Source organism: Parasteatoda tepidariorum, chromosome 8, assembly GCF_043381705.1.
Source record: "Parasteatoda tepidariorum isolate YZ-2023 chromosome 8, CAS_Ptep_4.0, whole genome shotgun sequence".
Classification (NCBI taxonomy): domain Eukaryota; kingdom Metazoa; phylum Arthropoda; class Arachnida; order Araneae; family Theridiidae; genus Parasteatoda; species Parasteatoda tepidariorum.
Window position 1 is genome coordinate 10,636,095 of NC_092211.1, and position 24,682 is coordinate 10,660,776.

General features: G+C 28.2%; 1 long non-coding RNA gene across 1 annotated transcript in view; it reads right to left on the reverse strand.

Annotated features, from left to right (window-relative positions):
- The window catches only part of LOC139426248 (uncharacterized), a 37,462-nt gene that overhangs the window by 5,335 nt on the left and 7,445 nt on the right, over window positions 1-24,682 (reverse strand). The window lies entirely within an intron of this gene.

Genomic DNA, 24,682 nt, shown 5'->3' on the forward strand with positions numbered 1-24,682 from the left:
CAATTGATATTCACAAGAGACGTACCTTGACATAACCTTAAATCCGTCGCATTGTCCGTGGGATTGTTTTCACTCATTTTTTACAATTGTTATCCACTAAATTTGAAAATAAAAAATACTACCCTATTAAATTATATGTGTATCAAAACAAACTAACAAAATATTTATAGAAAAACAATACTTTTATGACTTTTATGCTAGTGAGAACCAAAACAATATGGAAATGAATGAGGGAAAGCTGGATCCTACCACGTGATTTCCCGGCCAATAAAAATGCAGCGTTAAACGTTTAACGCAACCTTGTTGGAAGTCGCATAAGAAGTATAACTTCAATAAGCAATTATATAATTGTTTGTCTAATGATGATCGTATTTATCCTCCCTGATGCACTTTTAACGGTTCGAGAGTTTTATATTAAATATATAAACTCATAGTTCCCTTGTCAGCTACTGACAATGAGCGGATTCAATATTATAATCAAACAAATATTTGTAACCAGTTTAATTAAAAAAGAATTATTATATACATTTAAAAATAAAGTATAAATTGAAATAAAAATCCACAATGTTCAGTTTATTCAAATTTAAGAGAGACGTAAAAGAAACGTTCTTTTTCTCTCACAGATTCAGCCTTTATGTTGGAAACAATTTTACCACTAAATTTACGTTTATAATCCCCCCAAAAAATTAACGTAAATATAACTATGCAACAAAACGTCAATTTTCCGTTAGTAAAACGACTTTAAAAACTGCCGAAAAATAGGTAAAAAGCGAACGTTAAAATAACGTATTTGTAATACGCTTTTTTAACGAAATATTTAAAGGGAAAATTGATAACGTTAAAATACCGTTATTTTAACGTATACATTTTAACGAATGAACCAATGGTGAAAATCATGAGGCATAATTACCGTAATTTCAACGTTATAAGTCGAAAACCTTATAACTTACTTTTACAAAACCTTATAACGTATTACTAACGTATTTTTAATGTTTATTTGCCCTTTTATGCTGCATGGGTATTAATTAATTTCTGCATAGTATGTTTTTTTAAATTACAAAAATTGCACTTCTTCATTAACATACATTTTTTAAGAAGGAATTGGGATTTTAAGCCTAAGAATTTGAGGGAATATCTCAAATATACAAAATACGGTTCCAATTGTTTATAATCAGTTGTGGTCAAATATTTATTTTGGTAGAAGTTAAGCTTTTGGTACTTTCTTGAGTAAAATAAATATATATGGTTGCATAAATAATAAATCATTTAAAAAAAAGATTGTTTTTATACAAAAGGAAAACAACGTGCAAGCAATGTCAAATACTAGCTTACAAAAATATTCAATCGAAAATTAAGTTTATTAAACTTTTTGTTATTTAAAAAAATAGTTTATAAATTTTGCAATGATAATGCAAGTAATGAAAATTTTCAATATTTTTCCTCAAATCGTTAATTTTATCAAAGTTCGAATTTTTTTAACATATTCTGACGTCTTAAAAATGTTTCTCTCACAATTTATACCTAACACTTATTTTTGTGTAAAATTTAAAAATTTCTTGAGTAGAAATAACTAGAACATTTTATAACGGAAGCGCTGTTTCTGAGAAGATTTTCGAGGGGCTTAGAACTGATCGCAGGGATATATCATAGTAACTAGATTGGCTTATAGCTTGCTTAGAGAAATAAACGAGAAATTTACCCAATAATTCAAATCAGAACTAGGACTGGGCTATAAATCGATATATCGCGACATATCGATTTAACGCCAATATCGGCAAACCGATACAGCAACTTTCATTCCAAGCGATACATCAGAAATCTGATTTAAGCCGTCGAGTGAAGAAGACGATATAACGATATAGCGATACACGCAAGGACTTTCTCTTACGTTCCGATGCCAACTCGCGCTGTGGAAGACGATATTGTTTCGTTATGTTGAGACGGCCTTGACTGATGAGCGGTAGAATCAGAATCACTTTTGAGACCTTATATCGTTATATCACATGTTCGTTTTCGCACCTTCGCGATTTGAAATCGTTTCTTGTAGATTATTTTCAATGGGATTAACTTCGTGATCGCCGTCGTAACCTTGTTCTGAACGCAATCTATTATTGAAAAGAATTTATAAAGAAAAGTTTCTTCATTAATTAGGTAAGTTTTTTATTTATTTTCTGACAAAACTTTTTTTATATTTTTAAATGTGAAAATTATCGGAAATCTAATTTAAGGCACCCATAAGGAATTAAATTACAAAGTAAATAAATTTGTTAGGTTATTTTTTTACTTTCTTTTAATTTATTAAAAACCTTTCGGATAAAACTTCTAATAATTTAATGGGCTTCTATTACTGATTTTAAATTTATAAATCTTGAGTTGTTTTTATTTTTAGAAATAAAGTTAAAACAAAACTTATTTTTTGGACATAAGTCAATAAACTTTATTTGTTCAAAAGAATTTGAAAAGTTTGCGAATTTTATTCATTTCTTTTTTTTTTTTTTTCAATTACTACTTCGTTTTATTAGAGAGTAAAATCATTATTTTTTTTTAATTTTCGTTTTATATTATTAGTTAATTAGCTAAATATATTACCGAATATCACAATTCTTTTGTTTTTATTTTTAAGAATTTAATTAAGAAACTTTGCCTTACTTTGTTTTTCGTTCATAATTCGGTCATTATTTAATTTAATTTAATTATTTATATGAAATAATAATAAAAATAGTGTTTAAGAAGCATTTTTTTTCTAAAATTTATTTAGCTCTTTGTTTTAAGCATACAAATAATTTTTTAACGAACTTATTTTTTAAATTTTGTTCCTATGCTGTTAGGTAAATATATTGATAAATTTCACTTTTATTTATTTTTTTATTTTTAAACTAAGAAATCTTTTGTTATTTGCGTGATCATTTTTAGAAAATATAACAAAACTTGTGTTTACTTCTTCATTAAGAATTTGAACATTACGATCGAACTTAATAATTCTGTAATTATTTACGCATAATAGTACAAGCAAATATTGATTTGTTAAAAAAAGTTTCTTTTTTTAAAAAAAAAAAAATTTTTTTAACACTTTGTTTTAAGTGTATAATGAATTTCTTAACAAACTTTTTTTTTAATTTTTTAAATTTTCTTTCAATAATTTCAGCTAGATATCTTTATAAAATTCCCTTTTTATTTTTAAACTGAGAAATCTTTCAGAGAACGAAAATTTTAAGAAATTATTACAAATCTTATGTTTACTTTTTAGTTTAAAATTCGAACATTTTTAATTTTAAACTTCGGCTTTTAGTCAATCTAACTTTTATTTTAATTAAAATATATTTTGAAATTTTAAAATCAGCTTTTGTTTAATAACAATATTTTTTTTCATTAAGGGTGTTTTAGGGGTTAACTTAAATTAAGACTGCTTATACCTTATAAACGATAAAGAAGTGCAAATATTTCATTCTGTATCTACACACATTTTTTCAATAAATATTTTAAGTAAGATTTGTACATCTTAGTCAATTTATTTAATATCTTTCTTTAGCAAAACATATATATTTTCAAATTTATAAATTGATTTAAATCAATATGCGTATGAAGTCTTGATAGAAATCTGACTTTCTGTGCCTTAAAGTAAATGAAATTCAAAAATACTATATCGCGATACATCGCTATATCGCGATGCAAAGCTGACGATATATCACGATATATAATTTCTAATATCGCCCAGTCCTAATCAGAACTAGAGTGAAAACCATAGTAAAGAAGCTAAATAAACAATGAGAAATTCGGTTGAGATAGAAAAATGTATTATGAGAACATCACAAGTGTGAATGTTATTCTTTTAGAATAATAATATAGATGCATATAAATTTTTTTGATATAAATAGATATAACAATCACTTTTTATAATTTACAGCTTATCAGTATTGATCACTTGAATTAAATAGGCCCTAACATATTTTTATTCTAGACACATTGTTATGGTTAACTAAAAATATTTTTGAAAAATGATCTGTTAACTTAAACCTACATATTCTTCCCGAATTATTTAAGATGTTAAAAAGAATTTAAAAGTATCTATTTAAACACATTTTTTTTAATCCAGCTAAAAATGTTTACTCTAATTTTATATGGTTTGGGGATTTCGAATACAAATATTTTTATTACATATCGGACAAACATATTATAATTTTTTCTTCATTAATTAAATGAGAATTGGAATTATATTTTTGTAGTGGTAGATACACTACACTTTGAATACATCAGATATTCAAATATCGAATAAATATAATAATATCAACGAATTAATGAATATCAAATCGGATGTAGCAAATATTTCGGAACATTCACCAAAGCGACTATGTGATTGTTGACATTCACCGGGGAAAGTTGACATTCTCTTGATTTCGGTCCTTCTCGGTAACATATAGAATAAGACTTTCACAATTTGAATTAGAAGTCAATTCACTTTCTTTTTTTTTTTTTAACATTGAAGTAATATCGGCTTGGTATAAACAAATACGTAATACCACTTTTTTCACACAGGCGTTTTTCATACATAGGCCACTTCAATGTGATTGAAGTGTCTCTTTATTAATTTGTATTACTGAACTTTTGTTTTTTAAATGTCACGATATTGGAGTAAAAAATGAAAATATTTCCTTTTGCATTGATTTACTTGTATTCTTGAAAAATAACACAAGATGGCAGCACTGAAATTTACTGAAAACATTTTCAGAAAATATTCTGGTTGCTCTTCATTTGAAACTCAGATGGCGCCACTAAGTTATTTCAATACAACAACTTTTAGATACATAAATGTTAACTGAACGAATGTAAACAACTTTCTTTACACTGATGAAGTAACCACTAAATACTAGTAAAACAGATTTATGAAGAACACAATATGAACATTGTAATTATGTGTTCTTTCTTCATTTAAAACTTATTATTAATGTAGAACATTTTTATTCATAGAATTGCTATTGCATCTCAGAACGAAACAAAATAACAAGCTAATGCAAATTCGTAAAAATAAATTCTATATCATTCTCAACGATATGAAAATAGTATTTAAACTTAGTAAATGAAAAAAGGGAATTGTAGCAGGTATCACTGGAATTAATTATTCTTTATGATTTATTTTTGTTATTCTATCCATTATGTATATAATTAGAAAAATTGACAGAAAATACTGATTGTAACAAAAGAGCTGGCTTTAAATTTTCTAATTAATGTTATTAGTTTTCTTAATTATTTTATTTTATTCTACATAGTAGAGTTTCTAAAAACTGGGTCTGTAATATGTATTAGCAAACTTAATTAATTCGGTTAGTAATTGTACTTGTACCTATTATTCACAATCATTTGTGATGCTATTTACCGTAATTTGAGGCTTCTTGTCTCATAAATTACAATCTATCGGACGGAAATAATAAAGACGAAAACTCAGGATAATTTCGATCGGATTTTTATGCAGTAAGACTCGGTCTTAATGTTCCCTTAAAAATTCTAATTATTAGTGCGTAAAATATTTAAGTAACAAAATTTGTAACACTGCAGTCACATCGACAATGTCAACCTTCATCTATGAAAAGGTACCCCAACATAGAGTCGATTTAATATGGTTTATGTACTAGTGAATAGGAATTGTATTTTTGTAGTGGTAGATACACTACTGTAATCCCCCACTAGAATTTTTTATCTTTGATAGAATTCGATGAATGGGATACTACTAGTTGATTCAATGCTGTTTTGTGAGAGGGCGGGAGAGCTGTATTAAGATCACCGTTCTTTTTGAGTGCTGATCATGAGAGCTGTATTAAATTCTTGGTCGTGGTCGCTCCTGTGTTGCCTTTAGCAGTCGAGTGTATACGTTGTGTGTGATCGAGACTGAGTAGCAACGTCGCGAGGAGGTGGATAATGTCACAGTCCATCGAAGTAGGGGTGTTCAGATTTACATGGGCGTTACTGTCAAGATAAGCGTGTTTATATCGATGTGGGAGTTTCTGTTAAGGTAGGCATGCTCACATCATGTCCTGGTCACCAATGTGTTCAGTAGTTTTCTTGACATTATCAACCTTCATCTTCATACATAAAAGACTCCTGGAAAGTATGTTATTGCCTCTCTTAGAAAAACCATAGAATAAGAAAAATCTTCTCTTTTCTTTCCAATTATACACTGTTACAAATTCAAGATCAAGTAACAGTTAAAAGTACGGTCACTCAGGGTGTCGTTACTGTTTACAGTAAAATCCTTTTTTATCCTTTTCTTTTTTTAAAAACGAATCACCAGTTTTCAGAACTAGTGATTTTCATGATTCGAACTAAACGAATATAACGTTTTCGTATAAGCTCTAATACGAATTTGTGTATTCATTTCATATAAATAAGTCGTAATTAATAAAATGATTCATTTTTCATTCATTTCATATGAATAAGTCGTAATTAATAAAATGATTCATTTTTTATTCACTTCATATGAATAAGTCGTAATTAATAAAATTACGACTTATTCATATGAAACCACTCACTTCACTTTTTATTTCGCATTTATATTTTGATGCGATTGAAATCAACGCATTTAAATCGACAAGAGAAGGTCAGAGAATTTAAAAGATTTGATTAAAAAAATAAAAACTGAATTAATTTATTTGAATCAAATTCTTAAGTTAATTTAATCAAACATTCCAATTGGAATTTGTTTAAACGAGTTAATTTATTTAAACTGTCAATTTCTAATGCCTCAAAAGTGCTCAAATAATTTTATTTCAATTTTCGGATTAAAACTAAGTCAAAAAAGTAAAACATGAAACACTTACTACTTTTAAATGAATACAATTTTAAGATATGTACGAAATATTTTTTTTTAAAGTTATACGAAAAATAAAATTGCACAGAAGCATTGTACAGTTTAATAAGCAGGATTAAAGTTAAAGTTAAATAAATAGTTTTGCTTGAAATGAAAATAAAAATCTTAAAGTGTTTTATCAAATATTTATTTGCATGAATAATATAACAATATTATAAAAGAAACTATATTATTTGTGAGAAATGTGCAGGATTTGCAATTGTGTGAAATCTTAAAATGTCTAAAGAAATTCTCAGTTTAAAGTTGTGAGTAAGAAATATTACAGTTAAATTTAACAAAAATCGATCAAAAACATATTATTGCAGATAAAAAATTGTGGTGGCTGCAAGACAAATGGACTTGGTCATAAATGTAAAGAAAACAAAATATATGTTATTCTCAAGAAACATAGTCCCTGACCCCTATCTTGAAATAGATTCTTATAGATTTGAAACAGTAAGGAGTTTTACTTACTTAGGATCAATTTATTACTATTGACAAAAGAATGAGTCCTGAAATAAAAAACCGACTCTGTCTGACAAATAGGGCTGTTTATGGGCTGAGAAGGTTAATTAAATCTAGGTTTCTTTTTAGAAAAACAAAGTTCTCAATCTACAAAACTGTTGTCCGGCTAGTCTTGACATACGCTTCTGAAGCTTGGATAATGACAAAAGTGGAGGAAAATTGTATCGCAATATTTGAGAGAAAGATTTTTCGGAGTATACTTGGGGGTGTAAATGAATACAATAACCGGAGATCTAACTTTGAACTGTACAAGATTTATAAACACCACACGATATTATTAAATACATAAAAATGAATAGAAGGAATTGCATGGCCCACGTGATTCGAATCAGTGATGACAATACGATAAAAAAGATACTGCTTCATAGACCCACTGGAACAAGAAAGCGGGGAGGACCACGGTTGAGATGGGCTGACTCAGTGGAGTCTGATTTTTTTGCAATTAATAAAAAGAATTGGAGATCTAAGATAAGTATGAAGTCATTGTGGAGAAACTCTTCAGAGGAAGGCATTGGCTCACATTGGGCTGTCTGGCCAACTATGATGATGATGATGATGAGATAAGAAATTCAGAAGAGTGAAAACCAACAAATCAGTTTATTTCTGATATATAATTACAGCAGATTAGAAAAGCCCAGAGTAAACTATTTAAAAATTGGAAGAAAGAACAAGTACTACCACTAAAAAACGAGATATTCTTTTTTTCTGGAACTATCGTTTTTTGTATTCTCTTATAGAAAAATTAATCTCTCAAGTAATTGGTTATTGGAAGCAGAATTACAAAAAACTTTTTTTTTTGTAAAGTTCCGATATAATTAAAAATATGTGCTTCTCCTTTTTCAGAGAAATTTTTTTTTTATTCTTCATGTTTTTCAGTTCCTTTCTTATTTTTTCCTTTCTTTTTCCTGCTGAGAACAATATTTATTATTTTAATAGGTTTCCAGGAATCATAGTTTTGGTATAAAAAAAGTATTTTCACAGTAAGGAATTTTGATAATGTTGGATAAAGAAAACCTGCCAGTCCTTTTAATGTGATGTTGCAGTTGCTCTTTACCTTAAATCTGATGGAATTCCATTTTTAATTTTGGAACATTTTTAAAAGTTCAATAGAATTTTATCTATCCATGAAAAGTCTAACCATGCNTATATATATATATATATATACACAACGTTCAAAATATAGAGAAACCATAGAAAAATTACAGAATAATAAAAAGTGAGGTGGAAAATTGTTAAAATAAAATAACGCGAAAAAAATAAGAAATTTTAATAAAAATCGGGAAAAGATATAATCTTTTCATCAGCTCACACGATTATATCTTCAAAAAGGAGTGCTTTCTAATATTTTTATGAATATAGCCGAAGCAAATTATATCAATGCAATAGTGTAAAGAGCATTCAAAAAATTTATTGAAACAAAATAGAACACATTAAGTAATAAATGACACGGAAAAGCCAGAAATGTAAAGAAAAAAGCAGAGGTAAAAAAACATAAAACGAAATCTATAAAGCGTTTAGCGAATTCAAATGAACTTAAATGAACGGGAAAAGTTTTAAGAATGATATAAAATATTTTCGTATTAATATTGCCATATTACAAAATATGAAAATACTAGGGCAAATTGAGCTAAAAGCGCAAATGGAATAAATAAATGGATTTTATGTTATAGCGCGTTCTAACTGTATTACTGAAGCTTGTTTGATTTGTTAGTTACCGAGTATTGGCCCGGTAATGGATGTGCGTATGGTAATATTATACTGGATAACTTAAAGAAGTTCAAAAATAATAAAGTTGATATTTAATTATACAATTTTAATGGCCTTAGAAAATTAACATTTATTTAAGAAAACAAAGGGAGAGAGAGAGAGAGGGAGAGAAAGAAACACTAATTGACCGTTTTGCACTGATTTCTGGCCAAGGATTTGCCCGAAATGGATTTGCACGTAATAAAAATATGTAAATTAACAAAGAAGTTTTTAGTAAATTAATTTATAATAACATACAATTACCTCTATGGTTTTATATAGAGTTTAATTGCATTGGTTAGGTATTCATTGTTTTTTTCATCAAATTTTGAAAGAATTTGTCTATTAGTTTTTTGGATAAATAAACACCACTACACATTCTGCTAATTCTATTCACTTGGCTAAAAATTGTATTTAAACAGTAATTACAAATTTTTTTGTAGTTGCTTAATTGATTGAACAATTTTAGAAAAATTTGTTGAATTGTTACTGTTATTTAAATTCTCCTTATTATTAAAAATAAAGTTTTTAAAGTAATAATAAACACCCCATTTCCATTCTGTTTACAAACCTAAAGGTTGAGAGAATCTATTTAATGTCTTTAAACAAAAACTATTGAGGTCATTAAGAAAGTATTTTAGAATTCAACTAATTAATATATGGTAAATGGGTATAAATTTAGTACCTTTTATCATTAAATTTCTAAGTTCTAAGATTACTGTAGTACTTAAATTACCAGTAATAATATGTTCATGAAGAGTTTTTATCAACAAAATCAAAATATTTCTCTTCCTCACAGTGACATACAAAATCGAATATATTAATCCTAGCTAAATTTTTCTAACATCATTATAATTAAATATAGTTCTACCAAGAGATTCATTATGCTTAACGCTCTTAATTCTGTTAAAATGTTTTAATGGAAGCAATTTTTTAAAATTTTCAAAAATATTATGAAATTTGATCTTATCGAAAATAGGGTTTTGAAAGTTAATAACGAAATACAATTTATCTACATTTTTCTTTTTATTTGGGGAAATTTTACTCATTTAGCTTTTACAAGATCGAAGCAAAGAATTTTGAAGTTCAAATTAATAAAAGTTAATAATAAGATCTTGAAGCTTATATATATCATTATTCTTAACTGAGAAAACAAAAATCTCAGTATTTTAATATTACATTGCTAATTAAAAACTTTTTCCATATTAGAAATGAAATTTAAATTTAATTTGCTACTATTACTAGATTTTAATTACTTCCTGATCACCGTACTTTAATTGGAAAAGTTGAGGAGTTATTAAAGTCAGTCTGCATATGTTGTACGGAAAAAATATGTTTGTATAAAAGCATGTAGCATACCTGCCAACTTTTAATCCCTTCCATTATCATTTTTCCCAGTGGTATTAAAATGGAATTAAAACTTCAATTTTAAGCAAACAAATCCGTTGTATTTGAGAAAACTTAAGTTAACAACCATGATAGTAACGCATATTAATATATGTGCTTAATTTTTGTAAGAATAGTGGTGATCAAAATCATCTAAAAATTAAGTTTATAAGAGGAAAAATAGTATATACTTACTACCACTTTAAATATGAAAATAAAATCTTCCGGAAAATCCGGAAGAGTTGGCAGGTATGATGTAGTAATTTTCTTTTTAAGTCTAAAATTAAAATCTTCTACTATATCTAAAATATTAATTTTGACATTAACATTATGTTCTCAAAAATGATTCAATTTCTGGTTAATTTAAATTTTATCTGATTCTGTGTTATTTTATTCGAATATTAAGAAAGTTACTGGTTTGCCAAACATGTTTCATATTATAAAAGCCGCATTACAGAACTCATATTAGTTTATTAGCTGTCGAATGTTTCCAAAAAATAAGTTGAATAATATTTTTACACCGTCTGTATAGGATATCAAACAGCTGTCCTACGCAGTAATTACTACATTAAAAAATTACAGTTATGCAAAATGAAATTGACAATAGTACAGTTTACTCCCGATATTTCAAAAATCTTGTTTTGTCACAAAAATATTTTTCCCCATAGCACTATATATCCACCTGAGATTAATTTGAATTCCTATGTCGAAGAATTTCTTCTCAAAATCTTGTTACGCCAAAATTTTTTTGAAAAAAAATTTTTTTTTGGAAGAATCACAATGTAAATTTATTGCAAACTAATTATTTTCTATTTAACGCATAATTATTTTTGTCTTATATTTAAAAATAAAATTATTATTGCTGTATTTAAGCTTTTAGTCAACTATGATTACGTATATATTTATTAGTGGTCATTTTTATGTTTCATGATTACTAATAAATATATACGTACTACCTGCTTTTAAGATTTTTAAATCTTTTAAGACTTTGAGGATTTTAAGATTTTGGATTTTATTTTTCTACTTTTTCGTACATATTTAGTTCTGAACTTGTTATCACGTAAACTCGCTATCTCGAAGTATTTTTAGCTTTCCTTCAACTTTGAGATATTGAGATTATACTGCATATTATTTTTATTTTCAATTTATTAATTTTTATTTACTATTCTATTCCTTTATTTTATTATATAATAAACGTATTTTACCCTATTTTCAACTAGTATGTTGCAAGCATTATACTTTTGTGTATTGAGTTCTATGCGTTGTCTATGTTCTATGCGTCCCCAGTGTTAATGTAATATAATTAGATTTGATACTTTACTCTTATTTCAATTGGTTAAAGTATTTTTTGTTAGCCTGTTCCTTTTCTTTCTAAAAATAAAAAAAACTCCTTGGTTGTTATGATTTAGTACGAATAACTTTTCAATTTTAGGTTAGCACTTTATTTTGACTCACTGAATCTATGCATTGTCTACTGATATTAAATTATAAAGAAAGTTATTCTTCTCATAAGCTTGTTCCTTTTCTTTAAAAAAAAAGCATTGGTTATTATGATTTAGCACGAATAATTTTTCAATCTTTAGTTAGCACTTTATTTTGATTCACTGAATCTATGCATTTATCAACTGACATAAAATCATAAAGAAAGTTATTCTTCTCATAAGCTTGCTCCTTTTCTTTCAAAAAAGAATCATTAGTTGTTATCATTTAGTACGAATAACTTTTCAGTTTTTAGTTAGCACTTTATTTTGATTCACTGAATCTATGCATTTATCAACTGATGTAAAATGATAAAGAAAGTTATTCTTCTCATAAGCTTGTTCTTTTTCTTTTAAAAAAAAGCATTGGTTATTATGATTTAGCACGAATAAATTTTCAATTTTTAGTTAGCACTTTATTTTGATTCACTGAATCTATGCAGTTATCAACTGATATAAAATCATAGAGAAAGTTATTCTTATCATAAACTTGTTCCTTTTCTTTTAAAAAATAATCATTAGTTGTTATCATTTAGTACGAATAACTTTTCAGTTTTTAGTTAGTACTTTATTTTGATTCACTGAATCTATGCATTATCTACTGATGTAAAATGATAAAGGAAGCTATTCGTTACCTTATTTAAATTATGTACTGTTATAATTGCTTAGAAATATTCTTCAAAAAACTTTAGCTAGCACTTTATTTTGAGTAAATAGATAAAAATTGAAAAAGAAATATTCCAGGGAAGTTTTTCATGTCTTCTTCTTATCCTTAACATGGCGTAAAAGAAGAAGTTATTTTTTTTTATTAAATCATGGTCACTGAAAACTTTTTACGCCTCATTTTGGGAAAAGAACTTCTTTTTGGGGTCTCAAGAGATATCAACTTTGAAGAAGAATTTAAATATCTAAAAATAAAATAGACGAAAAAGAAACCAAGGAAAAAAATCAGAGAAAAAGTTTCCTTTTATTTCTTTATTCTATAAAAAAAAATGCAAGTAGTGAAGAATGTCAGGTAAAACATTCTTTTTAAACGCTTTCTCATTTGAAAAACAAAAGAAGCGTCAGAATTATTTCTGAAAAAAAGATTAAAAAAAATATTTGAACTCTGATTGTTTTAGTATTTTCTTGTCTTTTAATAAAAGCCAATGCTTTAAACAAAAATATTTTTTTCGAGCAAAAGAAAATGATTAAATAAAATATTTTGTATTTTTTTCCTATTCATGCATAGAACTGTCTTTTCTTAATGAAATCATGTTTCAACAATAGTTCTTCTTCTTTGTACAACATAAGAACTATTGTTCTATATTTATTAATGCTTAAAATTAAATTTAAAATGTTGTTTGCTTGAATATCACAAAATAAAATCTTAAAACATTTCAAAACAAATGCTTAGGCATAAATTATCTTATACAGTTCCTAGCCATATTATTAGACATACTATAAGATTCTACGCAAAATTATAATTATCAGGTAAAATTATAATTATCAGGTATCAGGTGACAGCTTTATTGTTATTGTTGTGTTTGTTCGTATATCCATTGGTTAGATTGGATGATATATAATATAAATTCGACGATTGTACAAATAAGGCGATATATTATATAAATGTAGAATTATTATATCAAGCATTATAGTATTAGTATATTACAATAATGCTCAAATTATTAGACGCACTGTAGTGTTTTAATAATTGCATGTTTTGCACGAGTTTATAGGCAATACATTTATATTTAAACTTACATGTAATGGATTTTTATTCAGGAGATTTTTTAAATACTTCCTATTTGTATTTATTTTTAACGTATTGCATTACAATGTTTACCAATTGATACACTAACGTAAACAAGTGCTGGTACCAAGCGCTCACCAACTGGTCCTGCAATTCCCTCACATTGCGAGGGGGTAGCATGGCAGCACGAATTTGGTTTTCCAAGTAGGACCACAAATGCTCGATTGGATTAAGGTCAGGTGAATTTGGGGGCCAAGACATGACTTGAAAGTCGCTGGAATGTTCCTCTACAATTCGTTCCTTATGACATGGTGCATTATCCTGTTGGTAAACACCGTCCCCCGCAGGAAAAACTGTTGCCATGAATGGGTGAACCTGGTCTGCAACTATGTTCAAATAGCTTACAGACGTCAGGGATTGTTCTATGAGGATTATGGGTCCTAATGTGCCCCATGAAAACATTGTTCCTGGGCGAGAAACCATGAAAACCTGGGCGAGCCCAATGTTATAGATGGAGGGTGGTCATATTGTAATGGCTCTTCGGTGTATAATTATATTTAGAATATAAATATAATTCTTAAAATATAATAAGTTTTTACTCTGTAAAAAGGTGATGTAATATCATACCTGTTCGAATCAGGTGCTGAAAACCTAGACGATGCCAGGTATTTTGAGGACCCGAGTTTAGCCAATCACAGACAAGCTGTTGTAGGAACATCGGGTTTCGAGAAATGTAATGTCTACGCTATGGAAACAGTTCACAGAGCCAGAATCAGTGGTTCGCTGAGCTTGAGAAAATACCAAAAGGGTAACATCAGACACAAAAACGTTCTTTATAATTCCTGTGAAATCGAATTTTAAAAAAAATCGGTTATTTAAAATTCGTTTTCTCAGAAACAATTCGACCGATTTCACACTAATTATTTCGAGCATCAGACGTACACCTTATGAAGGCCCGGCCACAGAAACATTTTCACTGCGTACTCAGACGGGCCCACGAAGAATTTGCACCAATCATACTCGAAACATTTTTTGAGTTTGAACTTTGTTTCTTTACTCAGCTGACGTTAAAGGTAGTTTCTTGGAATCGCTACAAACTACTGTTTTTTTGTATGGCACTGCTCTCTACACTACTTCTTTCACCGCGATGACGCAATGGATAGAGCGTTCGCCTTCCAATGATGTGAACTGGGTTCGAATCCCGGCTGTGACAGGTAGATACGAATTCCGAATCCGGCTTACACCGACCACAGTGCTCGCGTGACATATCCTCAGTGGAAGACGGATCATAGGTTAAAGTCTCTTTGCCGTCAGGCTAATCGTGGGAGGTTCTCGTGGTCTTCCTCTCCATGTAACGCAAATGCGGGTTAGTTCCATCAAAAAGTTCTCCACGAAAGCCAGTAACTCACAATAGTTGATCCAGGAGTTCTTCTGGATTGAGTTCAAAATTCCAAAGCCATGGAGTTAAAAATTAGCAGTCGTAAACCTGAAAAATTGGGATGCTCAACGATGGTTATAAAATAAAATATAAGATAATATTTAATGTTTGGCGGTACTCAAGTAGACCAAATAAATATTCTTTATGCAAACAATTTAATCGAAATTTATAACTTGCAGTTAATAATTTTTGGATCTATGAAACTTTCGAACTTATAATTAAAATATACGCTAATTAAATTTCGTAATTCAAAGTCTTCCCTCCCCCAAATCAAACAAAGTTAAATTTATCTTGAAAACTTTTCCTTTCATAAACTTTGTCGACCAGAAACAAAATCGTTATTTTAAGGATTCTAGAGATAAGGAAATTAAATACTAAAGTGTAATTCAAAAGTAATTAACTTTCGGGAGAGAGAATCTCTTAAATTAAAAGTTTTCTTAACAGGAAGAAAAAAAGTAACGGAAAATCATTAACGCTGCCTTAACATGTAATAGTTATTACGATTGTATAGATTTCAATTAGAAACAAAACATGACATTTCAAATTCAAGAAGTTGTAATGATACTAAATAAGTATTTCTTTGTTTGCTTAAAGGCGTATATTTTTATTTACGGAACATAAATATAGTTTTTTTTTTTAGAATTTCAAATAGAAAATAAATGCCAATTTTATGTTTACTTTAAGGTATCCGACTAGTATCTAGTATTTTTAAAAAAAAATACTACCATAAAATATTTTAAAAAGATAGATTATTTTATTATGTGTAAAAACTTATAAAACCAGCAAAAAATAGTAGCAATTTTATTATTTTCTTTTTATACGGTTAATTTTTGATAAAAACAAGGCAAATTTGCATATACACTAAATGCTGCTGTTGAGGATTTTATTTAGAAGGCTATCAACTATGTTTTGAAATATTATCTTAAAAGAGAGTGTATATTACAGTCCACGTTCAAATTATTCGACGCACTGTAAGACTCTATGTAAAATCTTAATTATGAGGTGATACTATACAGCTTTATTGTTTTTATGTGACTGTTTTGCACTTGTTTATGTTCGTGTATCAATTGGTTAAATGAAATGATGTATAATATGAATTTGACGATATGATAAATTAGACGATATATAATATGAATTTGACGATATGATAAATGAGACGATGTATAATATGAATTTGACGATATGATAAATTAGACGATATATAATATGAATTTGACGATATGATAAATTAGACGATATATAATATGAATTTGACAATATGATAAATTAGACGATATATAATATGAATTTGACGATATGATAAATTAGACGATATACTATATAGAATATTTATTACATCAGGTATTATATTAGTGTCTTAGAATAATTTAGCCAAACGATTAGACGCTCTGTAGTTTTTAAATAATGACGCGTTTGTATGCAATACTTTCATATTTAAACATACATGTAATGGGCTTATATTCAGGAGATTTTTGATATACTTTATATTTGTATTTATTTTTAACGTATTGCATTGCAATGTTAACCAATTGACACACCAACGTAAACAAATGCAAACCGGTTTCAATAAAGTTGTATAGTATCACCTGATAATTAAGATTTAACATCATGCGTCTAATAATTTGGCTAAGTACTGTACTTTTAACACGTCATCTATTTTATGTAAAAAAATATTATTTAATTTAAAAGAATTAGATTATTTATGACGTTGTTAATTAACGACAAAATAAGGTTTAAGACAGGAAAATAATTTTTTTTTATCTATACCAAACATTTATGAGCATATGCTTTTCGTCATCCAAGATTTTATTCCATCAACTTTCGTAATTAGCTTTACAATGTGTTTTCTTTTATGAGTGAAGGCGTTCGTTTCTGTCTGGGTAAAAACAAAATTAACTTTTTAGAGACTGTTATGCTTTATTTCTATATTATTGAATGTAAAAATATTTTTGACAGAAATATATTTTAAAAGATAATTTTTGTCGGATGAAAAGTATAAACATTTTTCGAACTCAACTTCCCCTCCAAAGAAAAATTGCATAGATTTTTTGTATTCATTTAAATGCCGAATTAAGAAAGGGTAAACAAAATAATTTGAAATTTGATAAATTCACTACTAAAATGAATCGAAAATCTATAAAATGGAAAAAAAACTGAGTGAGGAATTTTGTAAAGTGAATTTATAAAGATGCCTCATTTTTTGAATATTATCGTTTGGCTGAAGCATTTTTTTTCCAGACGGTGTCCGAGGTGATTGAGCTAGCATTCCAGCTCTCTCGAAATAAAATGGTATCCATTAAAAAGTCCATGAAAATAACATTTTCGGAAAGAAATAAACAGTTTAAATTTGTTAAAGCATAAAATAATTAGATATTTGAGAGATATTCTTCATATTTTTTATACGTTTACGAAGATTTATGCAGTTTTTAGAAATATAACAGCAAAAGTAACAAGTTACGAGTTTATTGCTTGATTTTCTAGCTCACGGTGTTTGAAAATACTTGTTTTTTTTTAATTCACTATAGGTCTCTCAAACTTATAACATATTTTAATTTTATCGATAAGTATGAAAAATTGCATGAACATACATGATACATTTCTAAAGTAATTTAAAACGATCTTCTCAAAAATTGAAAGTGTTATTGTATTGTAATATCTATATTGTAGTGTATGTGTGTGTGTCTGTGTNTACGTATATATATATATATATATATAAATTTATGTATGTGTCTGCGAAATTGAGTTATTATTCAGAAAAGGAATGTTGCTCTGTTAAAGATTTTATAAATTATTTTTTCATCTTTTAAACTTGTCCTTGACTTGGAATTCAATATATAAAAAACATTTTAAATGTTTTTTATAATTGTCCCGCAAAAAGTTTCATTCATTTTTTGTTTATTTTTTATAGAAACAGTATGATTTTTTGACAAAAAAGCAGTTAGGATAGATATCAATTTCCTTAAAAAATGAACCAAACCAATCAAACTTCCTTCTCAAACTCAGAATATATGAAAATCTTAAATGTATATTTTTTGAAGATTTAAGATTTTGTTTAGCGTTTTTATTTCTAGCTGCTCAGTGATATTTGATGAAAATTTTTAAAAAATATCTTCATTCATGCATGAATTTTGAAGCTAATTGAATGGTTTCAAGCAATTTTCTATAAGTATTCATTATTTAAATTCTTCTGTTGTTATAATAACACTCATAACAACGATTCATTTAATTATTTATTCATTTTTATTCAGATCGGACAAGAAATTTTACAACAATTTGATGAATTAAGTTATTTCTGTATCCTCAGTTTTAAAAAGTTAAAACATTTTTAGGATCGCTCTAAGACATGTCATGTTTATCATTTTATCTTTAAGACATTTTTTACTTTTATTGCAAGAATAAGTAGCTAATGACATACACACACACTAAACTTATAAATAATATTCAAATATTCAAATATCATTCCCAATATACAAAATGTCACATCATCGCTCACGAACATGGCCTCACAACTAATCCCAAGGGAAAAGCGAAAAAGTAATTACACGCGATTTCCTGCAAATTTATTATGGGGAAAACTTTTATTCTTAGGAAACAGATAGGAATCGCTTTTCTTAAAGATTTTGGAGTCTTCGCATTTAAAATTGTAATGAGCGTTTTTAATGCTTAAATGTAGGAGTAAATAATCCCGCGTTTCCACCGCACATTAAAGAAAAAAGAAAATTATAACTCTTAAATTATATTTTTCTCCACGTTCCGGCTTTTAATTCTTGAATTTTCGGAAAAATTCCATTATTTGCGTCTTTAAATGTGGCTTTTGGTTGAGGCCTCATGCATTGCTAATATTTGTCAAAGTAATATTTCTCAAAAATGAGCTTGAAAGGTTACGACAGTGGGATCTTATCTCAATATTTTAAAGGGAATTCTTAGGCTATTTAATAAAAAAATATTGCAATTTTTTCTTTAATTAAAAAGTATTTTAATTTATTGTTTTTAAACATCAGAAAATATTAATTTTTACTGTTTTTCATGTCTTATTTAATTTTAATATTGTTCTTTTACATGTAGAATTATAATATTTGTAATGTTCAGCAATTTAAATTAATGAATTAATTATGAAAAGCAAAATCGTTGTTTTGGAATGTTAATAACTTTTTTAATATCGTTAACTTTTTGAGCATCGTTTAGCTACGTTTCGCATCATTTTTTGCCTTCACCGCTCTAAAAAAATATTCAAATGTCATTTTCATAAAATTAAATTTAAAATGCTGATTTTTTTGAGGGAAATGTTTAAATTTTAAATAGTTTCCATAATGCTCACCAAGACATTTTTTTAAAATAAAAGTAGTTAAATAGTGCATTAGTTTTTGATGGTTTTTTTATTCGAAATGTTTTATTTTGGTTTCAAGTGCTATATTTTGAGATTTGGTTATAAATAATACATAAAAAATGCGAATAGTGTGGTACGCCGTAAAAGAATTTATTGCATCTTAATGTTAAAACTGAGAGCAACTACAAAAGTCGTGCATCCAAATATGTACACACACATTAATTCCACATGCATTAGTTCCTAATGAATTAGTAAACCAAATAGTAGCATACGAAAGAAACTATTAAGACGAATTTGAAATAGGTTTAGCATTTCAAAACAGGATAAAAATACACTGTCAGAAATTTCTCTGAAAAAATAGTTAAATAACAATTTAAGGACTCAAGCATTCAAAGGTAGGCATTCATTCTCAAGACTTGCCAGACCGGAATGAAAAGAAACCGAAGTGATTTGGAATATAAAATGAGAAGGTGCCAACGAAAAAGGGAAAATAAGGGTGCAAAACAAAGTTAGAAAATCCTCATCAGCTGAGAGTGAAACAAAAACAAAGATGAAAAAATAGAGTCAGAAAAACTCCTGTGTCCGCCAGGTGCGAATCAGGATAAAATACATTTCCATGCTCAGTGAAGAGGTGGTTGTTAGTAAAGGAATCAGTCTTCATGTGAATGAGATGTAAGGTTTTAAGATATAATCTGAGCTGATGAGACTAGTGTGGAAATAATTTTGGCAATGTTGAAATTGAATTTATTCCCAAGATTGATGATCTATCGCATTCTCGATAACAAATCGGATCTCTTGATTTCGGTTGTTTACGGTAACATACCCAGTTTGATGGTTTTCCTCTGATGGACCAACAAAATCTTGATGGTAACCATCAATAACTCCATCGTGAACCATTATATTCTTAATGGTAACTAACAAAAGTAACCATCACCCCAAAGTAGGAATTCGGACTGATTTATGATGGTCCAACGTAAGAATAGCATCTTGTTTTGATTGTTTGTTCATGTTGAAGCACCAGAAATTTCCATCATAGTTTCTTAGAAATCAAATGTTCGAACCATCATGAACCCCCATTACCCAATTGTAGGAATTCGGACTGATTTTTGAAGGTCCAACATAAAAAAAAATTGATTTGATGGTCCAAAAATAATTATTATTAAACCATCATAGAAATGCATTGTTGTATCATTGTTGATAATTACGAATTTTCATTATAGTAACTTAAAAATCAAATGTTAAAACGCTCTTGCACAACCATCATCGCAATGTAGGAATTTGGACATGATGGTCGAACATAAAAAAAACCAAAATGTTTTGATGGTATATTCTTGAGAATCAACAAAAATTACCGTTAAACCATCGTGGAAATGTAAAGCTGGAACCATCAATGACCATCATGGATTGTTGGTTCATGATAATCAGACTTCTCTTGATGGTTAAGCATCATAGTATTAAAGTAGCATTTTCCATCATGGAATGATGGAAGTTTGTTGACATATAAAAACTATGAACGCTACTGTAAAAACTACGAACGAAAATGTTGGATGATAGTGACCATCAAATGATTTTAAACCATCGTGAATCGCACTGAGACCAACAAAAACCATCCAAAATGTTTTGATGGGAAAGTTAAGAATTTTGACTTTGGTTAATGCATTATGGATCATTTTTGGAATGTGAAAACAAAAATGATATCAAAAACTGACGAATCACTATTGATGATGGTGCTTAAATAAAAACTACACAGAGCATTATTATGCTGAGTGTTTAGTAATGGCCCCTTTTTTATGTAAAATTTTTACAGTCCTTGTCAAAAATAAAGACAAAAAGGCGTAAACATTCAAATGATAATTTAGTATAGTTAAGACAAAAAATATATCACTAACATATCACTAATCACTATTAAATCATTCGTAAGAAGCAGCAAAACCTGTTTGATTGTCAAACAAAAATTGCTGGCATTTCAGTTAATCATCTTCCGACTTATCTCTTTCTTTTTCGGCGATCAAACAGGTTTTAATGTTTTTAAAATCCTATCTTGATCCGTAATGGCTCAGGGAATAGAGCATTCGCCTTCCAATGAGGTGAACCGGGTTCGAATCCAGCGACGGCTGATCCATACGAATTCCGCATCCGGCTTGCACCGACCAAAGTGCTAATTATAAATATCATCAGTGGCAGACGGATCATGCGTTAGAGTCCCTTTGTCGTCAGACTAACCACGAGAGATTCTCGTGGTCTTCCTCTCTATGTAAAGTAAATGCGGGTTAGTTTCATGAAAAAGTCCTCCAGGAAGGGCAAACTTTTTCCAATATTTGATCCAGGAGTTTCTTTGTCTTCTGGATTGGGTTTTAAAGTTACAATGTTATAGAATTGACCATTATAAGTCGTAAACCTACAAATTGGTTCTGCTGTTTAACGACGGTTATAATAAAAAAAAGTCTTATCTACCTTATTATGTATTTTTTAAACATCGCTTAGCTGTTCCATTTTTGTTTCGATAAAATATTTATTTGAAACTTATACAAAGACATAAAAAAAGTTTGTATGGAAAATCATATACTTTATCGCAGATATAAAAATTTGAGTTCTAATTTTGCTTGAAAAAAAATATGTAAAAAAGTGTTTGAAAGGAAAACAGGAGTTTATAAATATTTAAAACTAAATATCAAGCAGAATTGATGAAAAAAAAAAACAGAACTTTGAAAATAATTTATGTTTATTACAGACTAGGAAAAAACTCAATATTTTTTACATGTTTCTAACTTTAAGTTAATAATTGCTTTTCGTAAAAAAGCTGCATGCATATCAGATCGAATATGTTTTGAAGTATTAATCAGTAAAATAATAAGTAATTTCGCAAGTTTGTTCCAGTTATGATATGCTTACTGAACACTAAAAATTATTTCCGGAGTGTGACTTCATTCTTAAACAAGTCATTTTTCTTAATACTTAACGCATCAGTAGGCAGATGTTGTTTGAGATTTAAAACTTCGCTTGTTAACTAGAAGAAAATATTTTAAGAGATTTTTTTTCTCAATTTCATTGTTTTAAAAATTGCCTTAGAAATTGATTTGCTGTTATTTGTAAAGATGTATTTTTTTTTAATTCATGCTTTGCATTATATATATATATGTATATATATTAAANATATATATATATATACATATACATATATACATAGATAGATAGTATATAGATAGTTTATATATTTTTGCGTTTCGTAGGAAAAAGCCTTACAAATGGAATTCACTGATTTGGATAATTATTTACCACAAATAAAATTCCACAACTCACTAACATCGTATTCAATTACTATCATTATGTATTATATAAGAGATTTAAATTTCCTATAAAGATACAAATAGTAAAAATTCTCGACAATTACAGCTACATTAGTGACAGTTTCGTAATTTCATATTCATAGACTTTTAAATTTAACTGTTTTCTTATTTTCACTATTTCCGTAGTTTGGATAGCGCGCAATACTCAAATTCGTAATTAGTGAAAGCATCAGTCATAAATAGAATGCATAATTTATTGGTGAAAAGTCAACGAAAAAAAAAATCACGATATGTCAAACCAAAGTCTTAGCATATGCTGTAAAGAATGAACACTTAGTACAAAGATTAGTTTTGAAAACTTTCTGGAAGGTTACATTAGAGTAGTTTAATTGATGAATTTCTTTACTATTCTATTGCATAAGGGGTTGTTCAAATATTGCAAAAGCAAAATGGGATTTGAGTTTGCGATTGTTTATTTAGACAAGGGTGAGGAATATGAACAACGCTTACGTAACAGATTAAAACCACGTTTTCAACATTTTTCTTTCAAGACGGAAGAAAATTGTTTTAAGGGAGAGAAAATTTGACGAAATTTCTAGGTGTTGAGATTGAAAGTAAACACAAGATTCCTGAAGAATTTTAGACAAGAAATTTTATAATCGAACACTTCTGAAAGCTTCGTTTATTTTAAACTGATTTTTTACCGAACTATTTCAGATCTAAGTTAATAAAAAAAAAGTTTTTTTTTAAACCCTTTGAGTAAATAGGGGAAGTACGATTCTTTTGCTGACATAAGGGGTGAGCCCAAAATTTGCCAAAACACGCCTACCGAATATGCGAAAAAATTGAAATCTGTTATTAAGTAATATTGAACAATACACACGAAAATTAATTTCAATTCAAAATTTATTCAAGATATTTACAGGAGCTGTTTGACTTATAATAAAAAATGCAGTTGTACACGAGATAGTTTAATGTTTACTTGATAAATTCGCACTGCTACAACACATGATCCGAAAAATAATTTCTATAACAATTTATTTCATTTTCATATGTGTCCAGGTGCAATCATTTGGAACTACCATCTTCAAAAGCAGTTAGACAAATGTTTTTCAGCATTATGAATATTCTTAAAAAATTCATAACTTTAATTATTCAATCCAAAATCTGTTTACATGCTTTCTAAAAACCTTGCTTGAAGGTTTTGCATCTGGGCTCTTTTACTATAGCCGAAGTATACATATTCAATAAAACGCTGTAGCGGAAATACCATAGCAATACATAGCAAAAAGCGGAAGTATGCATAGCTAATAGCGGAAGTATACACATTCAATATACATATTCAATAAACAACAATTCAATAAAACGATGCATATAAGTATGGAAACAAAGTTTCAGTAAATGAATAAAATTCAGAATTTTCACAATAAACTAATAATCTAACTAGCTTCCAAAACAATTTTACAGGATAAAGAAACAATTTTAAAGGATAAAATATTTAAATTCTCAATTCTAGACAGATTTTAAATAAAGCTTAATTTTTTATCAAACACTACTGTGCTTAAAAACAACTTTTATGTAACTAACCACTTAATTTTATCTTATAACCGACCTTGAACAGCAGCCCCAATTCAGAGTTTACGACTATCAATGCTCAACTCAGTAGCCATGTAGTTTTTAACGCAACCCAGAAGACAAGGAAACTCCTGGATTAAGTATTAGGAGAAATTTGCCTTCGCGGAGGACTTTTTGATGGAACTAACCCGAATTCGTTACATGGATATGAAACCTCCCACGGTTAGCCCAATGGCCACTAGATTCTAACCCATGATTACCAATGCGAATATTTAGCTTCAGCACTGTGGTACTTGCGAGACCGGAACAGAATTCGTATCAACCAGCCACTGCTAGGATTCGAACTTCAC